Source organism: Aquarana catesbeiana, linkage group LG11 (assembly GCF_042186555.1).
Source record: "Aquarana catesbeiana isolate 2022-GZ linkage group LG11, ASM4218655v1, whole genome shotgun sequence".
NCBI classification, from domain to species: Eukaryota; Metazoa; Chordata; class Amphibia; order Anura; family Ranidae; genus Aquarana; species Aquarana catesbeiana.
This window is the reverse complement of record NC_133334.1, coordinates 215,858,786-215,869,576: the sequence shown is the minus strand read 5'-3', so window position 1 is coordinate 215,869,576 and position 10,791 is coordinate 215,858,786. Positions and strand designations below refer to the sequence as shown.

The window sequence follows — 10,791 nt, the reverse complement described above, 5'->3', positions numbered from 1 at the left end:
AATAACATACAATGCAGGGGGACAGTTTCTTATTTTTTAACCTGTCTGTTAGGACAGACAATGTTATTTTATATACCCCCTGGCAGTGTTAAATGGTTTGTCTCATCCATGTAAACTGATACATTCTGTTGGAGAGCTTGTGCTTTTCAAAAACAACAGACTTGCTGGCTGGATCACCAGTTAAAAATAGAAGAAATAAAGCCTAAAAAATGAAATTGGTAAGAATTGGTAAACTGCAATATAATAAATATTTGCTTTTGGGTTTATTACCACTTGAAGGTATAGTTTCCTAACTGACCTGTATACTGTATCTCCCTTTGCAGTTTGTAAGCTTTCTCTACAGCAGCTTCCAATTCACTTACACTCAGACTACTCTGTGCGCCCAACCCTATTAGCTGAGTAAGGGAACTGGCTTAACCAAAAGCCCCCTTTTAAATCGGATGGCCATAGTTTAAAGGCCATGCAGTGCATTTTGGTAAAAAAAAGTCCCCCAAGTGCCGAGTTTTGAACCTTTGGTTTTATCAAGCTAATCAAATGGAAACTGAAAGCAAAGAAAAAAAAATCACAATACACTAAGCAGCAGTTACTAACATATGTGTTTTTTTTATTTTTCCACCTCTACTCCAGTATTACATGCAGCATGGACTTATTGCTCTGATAAACAATAAAACAAAAATGTAAAAAATACATTTGAAAATCTTTTAATCATATTGATAAAGCTTTAGTTTCTTGAACAACTGTTCCAATGTTGGCTTTGACTTTTGGTAACCTGAAATGCAAAAAAAAAAAAAATTGTTTAACAGTAGACAAAAATGTAGATTATTTTTTATTTAATTTCTGCATCCCTTTCATTCTCAGTCAAAACAATTTTGCTTTAAAGGAGCTGACCTCAGGTACATATACTCCCTTAAATTGCTGTTGGCACTATACAGCATGTACCTCTGGATGCCTACACATGAGGTAATTTTTCATCTTCAGTGTTTGAGCGCCTCAAATAACAAGCTGCTCTGATTATTTATTTATTTGTGTCATGTACTTATGTAGCGCCATCAATTTATGCAGCGCTTTACATATTTATTATAAATACACATGAGTCCCTGCCCTTATGCCCTTTGCATCGGTGCCTCCTGGTCTTATAAGGGGTTTTTAGATGCCAGGAGGCAGGCTGGGTTTATGATCATGTGACCGCCATGATTGAGTGTCACAGCAGTCACATTAACGGAAAGCTCACGACCATAAGTGGTGATTGGAGCTTTCCATTAGCTGATGGTAACTATGCCAGGAGTGCACTCTTGGCACAGCTGCATATACAATCTGGTACGCAAATATATGGCCACTCGGCGTTAAGGCCCACCCGCCGAGAGGCCGCATATTTGCATACTGTCAACATGAATGGGTTAAGGAGCTTTCAATCTAAGGTCCGTAACTCATATTCATACTTATACATACTAGGGCCAGTTTAGACAGGAGCCAATTAACCTACCAGCACGTCTTTGGAGTGTGGGAGGAAATTGGAGTACAAGGAGGAAACCCACGCAGGCACAGGGAGAACATTCAAACTTCCTGGGTTGAGAGCCTAGCCCCTCACAATGTCTACATATAAGTACCTTCTGTGTGCCACACTGGTTTAGCTTGTTTGGTTGTAATGGATTGCTTATGAGTGAAATTGTCATTTGCATCAGTTTTTCTTAGTGATAGCCAACTGCATGGTAGAATACAGGCTGCCTTCTCTGATATTAGCCCTTGGTTTCCATTTGCGTCCAAGTACAAGAAAGTGTATTTTTATTTTTGCAGTCACATTTGATAAAACCCCACTGTATGTTTGTTTTGTGTTTCCATTCACACAGCATGCCTACATTTAAAAAAAAAAAAAGTCTTACTTTTTAGATGTTTCTTAGAAGGAGGTGTCCTCCTCCTTACCTTCCTCTGGATCAACTGTGGGTATAGGATTGTGTACCTAGGATTGTATACATTTTTTTTTCCTTGGTTGAACTAGATGGACTTGTGTCTTTTTTCAACCAGATTAACTATGTAACAATGTGTCATGGCTAACTGCAAGGTTTTTTGAACAATGTTAGTGTAAGTTTGTCCCAGGTTTTTCAGCGTTAACAAATAGTGCAAGAAGTCCAGCCTCTACACCTTTAAACCTTTGTTATGACAGTGTTCAAATCTAGTTAAAATTCAAAATGGTCATCTGTCTGCACAGTACAGACAAGATTAATTATGAGAAATACAGCTGCCCAGCCCCCTCAAAAGCAAAGGGAAATGCATAGGATTTTTTTCCAGCTGGAGGATCCAGAATAGAGCATTTTAAAAAGGTAATTTTTAAATGTTTTTTTTTAGGTTGTGCTATGTAAATGGGGACATATAAAAAAATGTTGTAAAAAATAGGTGTTATTCAAATTTGGCTGCAAAAGTGGACATACACTTTAAAGGTGATTTTCAAAGGGAACCATGATTTTGTTGGCTGACCTCAAATTGAATCACGTTTGCCTTTTTATAACCATGATGGCTAGATGATCACATCATAATGCTTAGGTCAACCTAAAGCTGGCCATACATGGATCAAAATTCAGCTGGTTTAGCAGGACTTGGCTGGATTTTGATATATCAATGACCGTTCCTGTTCATGAGAAGTTGATCTATCGATCAGCTTCTCATGAATGCTCCTGCTGAAAAATTTCTATTCAATTAGCTCTTGAAGCCAATGGGCTGCAGCACAGGTCAGTGTATTCTGACTGCAGATGTCAGAATATAATGACACAGCAAGGGGGATTCCTACATCTACATTCAATATGTAGATGGGGAATCAGGTAGGTTTTTTCGTTCAATGTGCTGGCCCAATGAAAAAAACGGACCCATGTATGGTTCCCTGAAAGATTCTCCATAAAAAAATATCTTGGCTATCGTCTTGACGGAGGGGACAATCATCATATTACCACTGGAGTCTCCCAGATATCTGAACACAACCAGAAGCAAAATCAAACCATCTGTACCAAGAAAAAAACTAAAATATTAATATCGGGTGGACCTAGATGTTAAAAATAAAGAATTACATTTCCTGGAAGAGAAATGAAAGCTAAAGTACCCATTAGTTGAAAATGAGCTGGTTATCTACGGTGTCCTTAGGACTCCCCCAAGAGGAACAGACCCATTGTTGAGGCCTTTAACTTGCTGGCATGCCTTATTTTTGCATCACGCCTGCTCTTTAGATTTCTTTAATTAGTTTTTTAATCAGTCTCATACTGCTGTACATTGAAAATGAGCTGGTTATCTATGGTGTCCTTAGGACAACTCCAAAGAGAACAGACCCATTGCTGATGCCTCTGACTTGCTGGCATGCCTTGTTTTTGCATCATGCATGCTCTTTAGATTTTTTAAATCAGTTTTTTAATCAGTCTCATACTGTTGTACATTATTGTCTTTGGGTAGAACATTGTTTTTTTTTCCAGTTAAGAGATGCTTTATTGCTGAACTTTCCTTTTACAAAAAAGCTACAGCATGCAATATAAAAGTTGTCCATCTAAATTGAAAAACGTTTACAGTATTAAATACTTTCTTTTTTCTGTGTCAAAATTGTATATGTTGGGAGCATATATGTTTTTGACATCTTTAGTGTTATTTGCCCTGGGTTAATGAATATTGTTTCATCAGCTCCTTCTCAGATTAATATTTTATCCTGGCAGCAGTGAAGTGTTATAGAAGTGGTTTCCCTAGACTAAGACCACATTTGAAAGAAGTAACTCTAAGCCATAAATTAAGCAAATCAGTGAGCTATGCATGCTGTCCAGCAAACACCACAACTATGCTAAAATTTAAATTTTAGAACGTTTGATTGTAATTTTGTAAAACTGGAGTCTGTGCTGTGTAACTTCCCCTCACTCTATTTCCTATGTCAGCAATCATATCTAGACATCTAAATGATTCTTGAAATGTATTGGTGGCTTGGGAAATTTCTTAGTACTGGTAATTAGAATTTTTCTGGCTGTGAGAGATAACAAACACCCTAAAGACGATATGGGTGGTAATATATTTCTGCTTCATAACCAGGTTTTCTCAGATTACTGAATTATGCTTAATGTAAATGGCCAAACGTTTGTGAACACTTGTTAGTTATGTGGACAGTCCTCCAAATGATTGCATTCATATTTCTAGTTAAGGGTACTGTTAATGCTACAGCACACAAGGACATTTTGTGCATTTCCAATCTTGCGGCAACAGTTTAAGAGGCTTTTTTGTGTTCACAATGACTGTGCCTCTGTGTAAAAAGTAAGTTTCATAAAGACATGGTTTGGCCAGTTTGGCGTGGAACCTTAAAGCATATGTCAAAGCAAAGTTAAAAAAAAAAAGCATGAAAGCATGTGCAGTAAATCTTTGTAATACATGCATATTTCCCTTTGTTGTATCCCCTTCAAGATCTTGCCAGTACAGAATTTTTTTTTTTTTTTACAGCATTATATATTTTTTTAATAAACACTATAGGATAACAGACCTGGGACACCTTTGGGCACTCCTAAGAGAATAGTAATGTGGCCTGCTTAGTTCCCCCTCACCCTTCTGGGCCCTGTTCCGAGCCACATTCCTGTCTGAAAAATCTCTCCGGGTTTCAGGAGGACTGAAACCCAGACACATGATTAAAAACCTGAACTGTCTGGGTGAATCCTGAAAAGGTGACAACCCTAGTCCCTAGACAGAACTGTCTGGGTGAATCCTGAAAAGGTGACAACCCTAGTCTCTAGACAGAATGGTGACTCCCTGAGCTATCATTCAATAACATACAATGCAGGGGGACAGTTTCTTATTTTTTAACCTGTCTGTTAGGACAGACAATGTTCATATCTAGTTTACAACAGATAATGAGCACTGCGAGCGCAATACAGATAGGGTTAATTATGTTAAACATTACTCCACAGCCCCATACTAAACATTATAAAACATGTTCTGATTTTTAAGCAAGTAAATAGCACTTAAACAAGTAACCAGCATTTTGTTTAAGTTATGCTATGTTAATGGGAACATATAACAAATATAAAGTAGCTGTTATCCCACTGTGGCTGCAAAAAGTGGATATACATTGTTACCCTTTTTACAGTTATACAACTCAGCTTTTTTGCTGGCTGAGCGGTGTCAGCCCTGCCCAGTATCTTTTGCTAAACTACTCACCCACTCCCACTCTGAATATGAAAGCTAATTATATTATGTATTTCAAGATGAGAACTAGGAGGGCTCTTTGAAATGACAAAGAAAGAGATAACAAAATAAAGTATTCAGAGGACACAGGACAGCTCTGAATTTCTGACAAGATCAACACTTTTTTTCACTCATTAAACAGATGTAAAAAAATGCTTCCAATTTAATTTTCAGCTACAACTGGAGTTAGCAATAGTAGAAGTTTCGCACAACAACAGTGTATGACATATTGCTCTCAGCCGTAAACGATATATTGCTCTCAGCTTCCCTTGATGACGTTTGTGGTAGCATTGCTTCAAGTGCTGCTCAACTTTGATATATCTGTCTTGTTTCACACAGCAGCACTTGCTGCATTATATTTATTCTTTCCTGCAAGTAATTAAACTTTGAAGTACATACAGGAAACATTTTCTACCTGCTCAGAGCTTTATGTTTTCCTCCAGTCATAGCAGTGAACAATTCTATCCCACTTTCTTTTGTCAGTAATCTGTTGATCTGGAGAGACCATTCTTCTTACCAGCATATAATGGAGGAGATGTATTCACAAATACTCCCATTGAAAGTTCATTTCTGTCTCCCACATACAGAAAGCCTGATGTATTAAAGTGTCAATAATAAGAAGTTTCTCACAGCCATCAATCAGGTTCAAGCTTGTCTTTGAGGTCTTAATATGAAGGAGGAGTACACCAGACTTTAGTATATATTGTATAAAAAAAAGTTTCCCTGTAGTCACCCTAAAATTTCTAAATGAGAAGAAACCATAGGAAGAAAACTTCCATTCACATACCTGGCAGAGCATCCATGGTGCCCTCACAGGGACATTCTATTATGCAAATTAGGCCCAAGCTCACAACTACATAGATACACATGGTTTGAACCCCAATGGGACTTTTTGGCCAGAATAGGAGATAATACACAAATGTAGTAAGGTAAAAGATACAAATGTTTATTAACATACAGGGATAAAAAATTATCAAAGGGTTGTGTTGGTTACATGGTCAATTAAATACAATTGGCATAATCCAATAGAGTACTTGAGCTCACAACTACAAAACCTGATCAAGATTTGCATAATAGAAAGTGCCATGTTTCTGACCTCCTAAGGTTTCTCAAAGCTATATAACCACGTGTGTAGAAACCTTTAGGTGCTTGACTTTCATTTCTGCCATTTAGCATTTTTAAAGTGACCCAAGGGTTGGATTTCAAAAAGGTTGTTAAAGGTACACTTTAGCCATAAAAAAAAAAAAAAAATGTATCATAGAAACTAGTTTGAGAACATTTGACCACAGGGCTGTATAAAATGTTCTGATTGCTCATGACCTGATGCCTGGGAGTAACTTATCACGAGTATGTAAATCTCTGGACTAGGGAATTTCAGCTCTGTCCATCAATATCTGGTGCAATCCACTTATAAAGACTCTAGATCATTCGGAAAGTAATATATCTCTCTTGGCACAAGCCGCAGAAATGATTATACATATGTAAAAATATATAGCTCCAGTAGAAGCTGAACAGCAGGTAATGTCAGGAAAGAAACTATGGTCCCATCCAGAGGCCTTCTGAAAACCCTGTGCAATATGAAAATTATGTAAAATGCTATACAGGGTAAACAGGGTTCACTTTGACCTAGCAGCAGTGTTTCTTGGACAGTACTGTTATTTTAATCCACTGCCTGGAGTAGTTGAATCTTTTATCACATTACTAGCCCACACCTTTGATGGCAGTAGATCTTCAAGTTCTCCAGACTGTCCCCCAGAGTTTTGGGGTAGTCATGCTATTGGTATCAGTTATTTAAATGTCAAGGAACCAGTATGTAACTTGGTGTCAGAAAATAACAGCATCCAACACCCCTCAATCAGGTAGGAGTGGGGATGACAGATTCTCTGTATTTGCAATATTCTGGTAGTAGTTTTGGAGGTATAGTTATTTACCTTCTGAAATATTAATCCCTTAAATAGTTTAGTAACAACAATAATTATAGGGTACTAATAATACATATTCCTATACCTATAATACTGCTGACACTGTTCATCCAGTAAACTGGTCCGAAGGCAGGGAAGTCAGTCTCCATTTCCAGCATATTTCTTTTACCATCTACAATGAAACAGATCATTTTATTGTGTCTGAAATGTAAAACTTGTAATCTGAACACCTCTAAGAAGTCTTAAAGTAGATGTAAACCCAATCACAAAATTCTCTTATAATCGTAAAGTAATAATACCATTTTAAAACAAAATTTCAATCTTTTATATTTTTATCTATAGCATTCATTCACATAACATCTGACATCCTTAAATGAAAGTCCTTGTACAGCTGCTTCTTGTTACGGGGTAACAAAACATTGCCCCTATCTGCCAGTTACTCCTCTGCATTGTCGCCCTATCACATGCACTTTGAATGGAGACTATGAGGTTGATTTCCAGGTAAATTAAAGTAAATGGGCATTTTAGAAAGGAATTTTCAGTTTTCAGTGGATTTTTCCCTTAGCTTAGTGAATGAGGTAAAGGTCTGCTGACTTCCATCATCCACTCAATGTGCAAGCAAAAATACTGCTTTTTTTATTTTTGCTACCTTGACAATGCTAAGGACAAATTCCTTTGCAAAGTGAAATTTAACTTACAAAGTGAACCACCTATTTGCATTTAGTAAGCCGACCTCTTTAAGGCTCCATGCACACTTGGCTTAAAAAAACGTCTGTTCTCTTGGGAGTAAAAAAAGCTAATATAGAGCATTTTTTGTATTAAGTCTAAACAAGTTTAGAAGAGTTTTACATTTTTTCTGCCAGTGAGATCGAATCAGAAACACGAACCAGAAGGGTTTTTTCCTGCCTCTAACGTTGAGCTCAAGATATGCCTCTAATCGTCCTAATGTACAAAGACACATAGGATAACATTGAGTTGCTTCTACAGGCGGAACACAAAGCTCCTGTAATGTTTTTTAAGCCAGTGTGCATGGAGCCTAACATATAATAATAAAATAATAAGAATAAAACATGGCAAATAATTATGATACACAGTGGTTTAGCAAACTAAATATCACCCAGTTTTGGTTTAGATCTAATATAAGCTATTAAACAGAGGATGCATACTGTCTGCATAAAAGAGCATTCAACATTAGAACTTGCTGATTATACCAGTTTGTTGGATTTCACACAGTTGTTTTCAGTGTGGTGTTTTTCAATTACTGATTTTTTTCACTTAAGATATAGAGGAAGGTTTAGACCCTCTATCAAGTTTTTTGGTGCGCTTGTTTTCAATAAGGGGGATTTCCAGTCACTTCCTGTCAAAACAGGAAGTGATAAAAAATATTTCCAAAATAGACACATTTAAAAATCAAACATTAACAGCATTTTTAGAAATCAATTTTTCACTAAGGCCAAGTTTCCTTCAAACCTAATATTTGATTCAGGTATACATAAATATGCAGGCTACAATTGCTGAACTCTGTTTTTTTAAATGCTAGTTGTTTGGCTGTTATACTGATCCAAAGGCTTTAATGCTTTCTGAGTCACCTACCTGAAACAAGTATGAAGATCAGGGGTTCTGTCTTTCTTCTGACTTCACTGGGTGCATTAAAGTGTTACTAAACCCAGGACCCTGCATTTACTATATCTGGTCTCCTACAGTACACAGAACATGAAAATGCAATAGTAAATATAAGCTGCTAAATATCTTTTCTCATCAGCAGTTAGAGTAGTCTTGTGACGTCTATCAGTCTCTGGTTAAAGCTTATAGGAGGAGTTTTCATTCTCCCCTGATTGTCCTATGAGGCTGCAGGACTCCTGACCCTCTGTCTGGACAGTGCTGATTGGCCATGTGCTTATCACATGCACTCTCCCAAGAAGAAAAAAACTTTCTAGCAATACAAACTAAACTGAGTATGTGCAGCTTGCTCCCAAGGCTCTGTTCTATCAGGAAATTTTTGGGGGACTGTGGAAGAAGGGGAGGATCAGAGAAGACAATGATCAAACAGCCTTTTTGCACAATTCAGAAAATTAACCCCTTAGGTTCCACAGTGAGTATAACAAGCATGCTTTACTGCATTTACAGACCAATTTCACTGTTGTGGGTTTAGTAACAATTTAAAAGGCAAAAGAAAGTGGCTGCCCCTGAAGTATTTCAAGCCCAGATAAATTTACTGTTCAGGTGCAAAACATGTACCCTGCTGGGACCCCATTCTGTCTAATGTATTTCACCCAAAACTGGCCCAATCACTGGGTACAATCCTCCTAGAAGAGAAGTTATAACCAGGGAACCATCAAACCATGCAATCTGTGCTTCCTCTAAGTAGCCAACCAGGGTACAACGTATTAAACCAAGAAAATAAAGCATTATTTAAACAATTAGCCTAATTGACAGATCTATAGGTTTTGTTGCTTGGTCATTGTTTAGTTTTAATTTTCAATTATATTTTTTTTTAGCAGGGCTATGGTAGACATCAATAGATACTAGGCAGCTGGTACATAGATTGTTGCGCATACAACATATTTTATACTATATAATTTGCGTAGATCTAAGCTATTGTTAATGTTCTTTCTTTACCTTACTAAATTTCTTATTCCACTTCAAAGCAATAAACCTTAGCAGAACAGATATACAATTCACAATCAAACTTACGCTTTCCTTTTAGGTATAATGTAGATTGGGGACCCCAGTTTCTAGTTAATACCTGCATATAGAATTAAACAAAAATAAACCTAAGAAAGTATACCTCAGGTCCAGTTAACATATTAGAAATCCATACACTGGCTTACCTTTGTCCCCTCACTACAGTCAGTTATGAGGAGGAGTAGGAAAATGGCAGATAACGGGACAATGGCCCTTTGTGTGCTCTAAAAGAAAAATTTGAATATGAAAATAATCATTATCATCATTGACGTTGACCTAATTTTCTTGAAGTATTCTCACCATTGTTCAAGTTATTTATTGAAGGTGTCTTTGTCCTTTCATAAATATCCAGTTATGTACTCTGCAGCCCAGAAGCTTTTATGTAAGAAAATTGGTGGTATTCAGTTGTCACTTTTACATGCAGCGATCTGTAGACCCTGGCCCTATTCAGAAGAGCACCTGTATTTATACAGTACAAATTGTACTGTAAACACGTCACTGAATTTCAGAAGCGTCCAAACACCCCTAGGCCTAATTAGGTTAACACAGCACATCCTGATGTGATTGTATATCCTTCTATTATCATTAATTGTGACCTTGACAGGAGCTTCCTAACATAATACTGATCAGATCTACATGATAATGTGAATCTTTCTGGCGCTTGCTCCTTCATATAGAAAAGAGAGGAAAATACAGGAGAAAAACAAATTATTTGAAAACTGGATACCAATTGAGTATGATTTGTTTGTGAATATATTCCATGTATGGAAGATCCTTCTCATAGTTAATGTTATGCCAATAAAATTTATTTTTTTACTCCTATATTTACACAGTACAACAGTGAATAAATAGTTATATGGGTTGAGTTTAAAAAGCCCCAACTGATATAGACGGCAAAAAACAATTTATATTAACAGAAAAAAGAAATGTTTCCCGTCTGCAAATGGCAATCAGATAAATGGATAAGTAGTGTTGCTGTTCATGTTCTCGTGAA

At 36.9% G+C, this 10,791-nt stretch overlaps 1 long non-coding RNA gene across 2 annotated transcripts; it reads right to left on the bottom strand.

Moving 5' to 3' along the window:
* Positions 1-616: 616 nt before the first annotated feature.
* On the bottom strand, positions 617-10,014 carry LOC141113012 (uncharacterized). 2 transcript variants are annotated; one of them, XR_012236700.1, is made up of 5 exons: positions 9,944-9,987; positions 9,807-9,858; positions 8,706-8,809; positions 7,198-7,284; positions 617-769 (listed from the first exon to the last, which is right to left on the bottom strand). It is a non-coding gene; the product is annotated as an uncharacterized lncRNA (long non-coding RNA). The 2 variants fall into 2 exon arrangements; XR_012236699.1 differs by lacking the exon at positions 8,706-8,809 and having other exon boundaries at positions 9,944-10,014.
* Between the last annotated feature and the right edge of the window lie 777 nt (positions 10,015-10,791).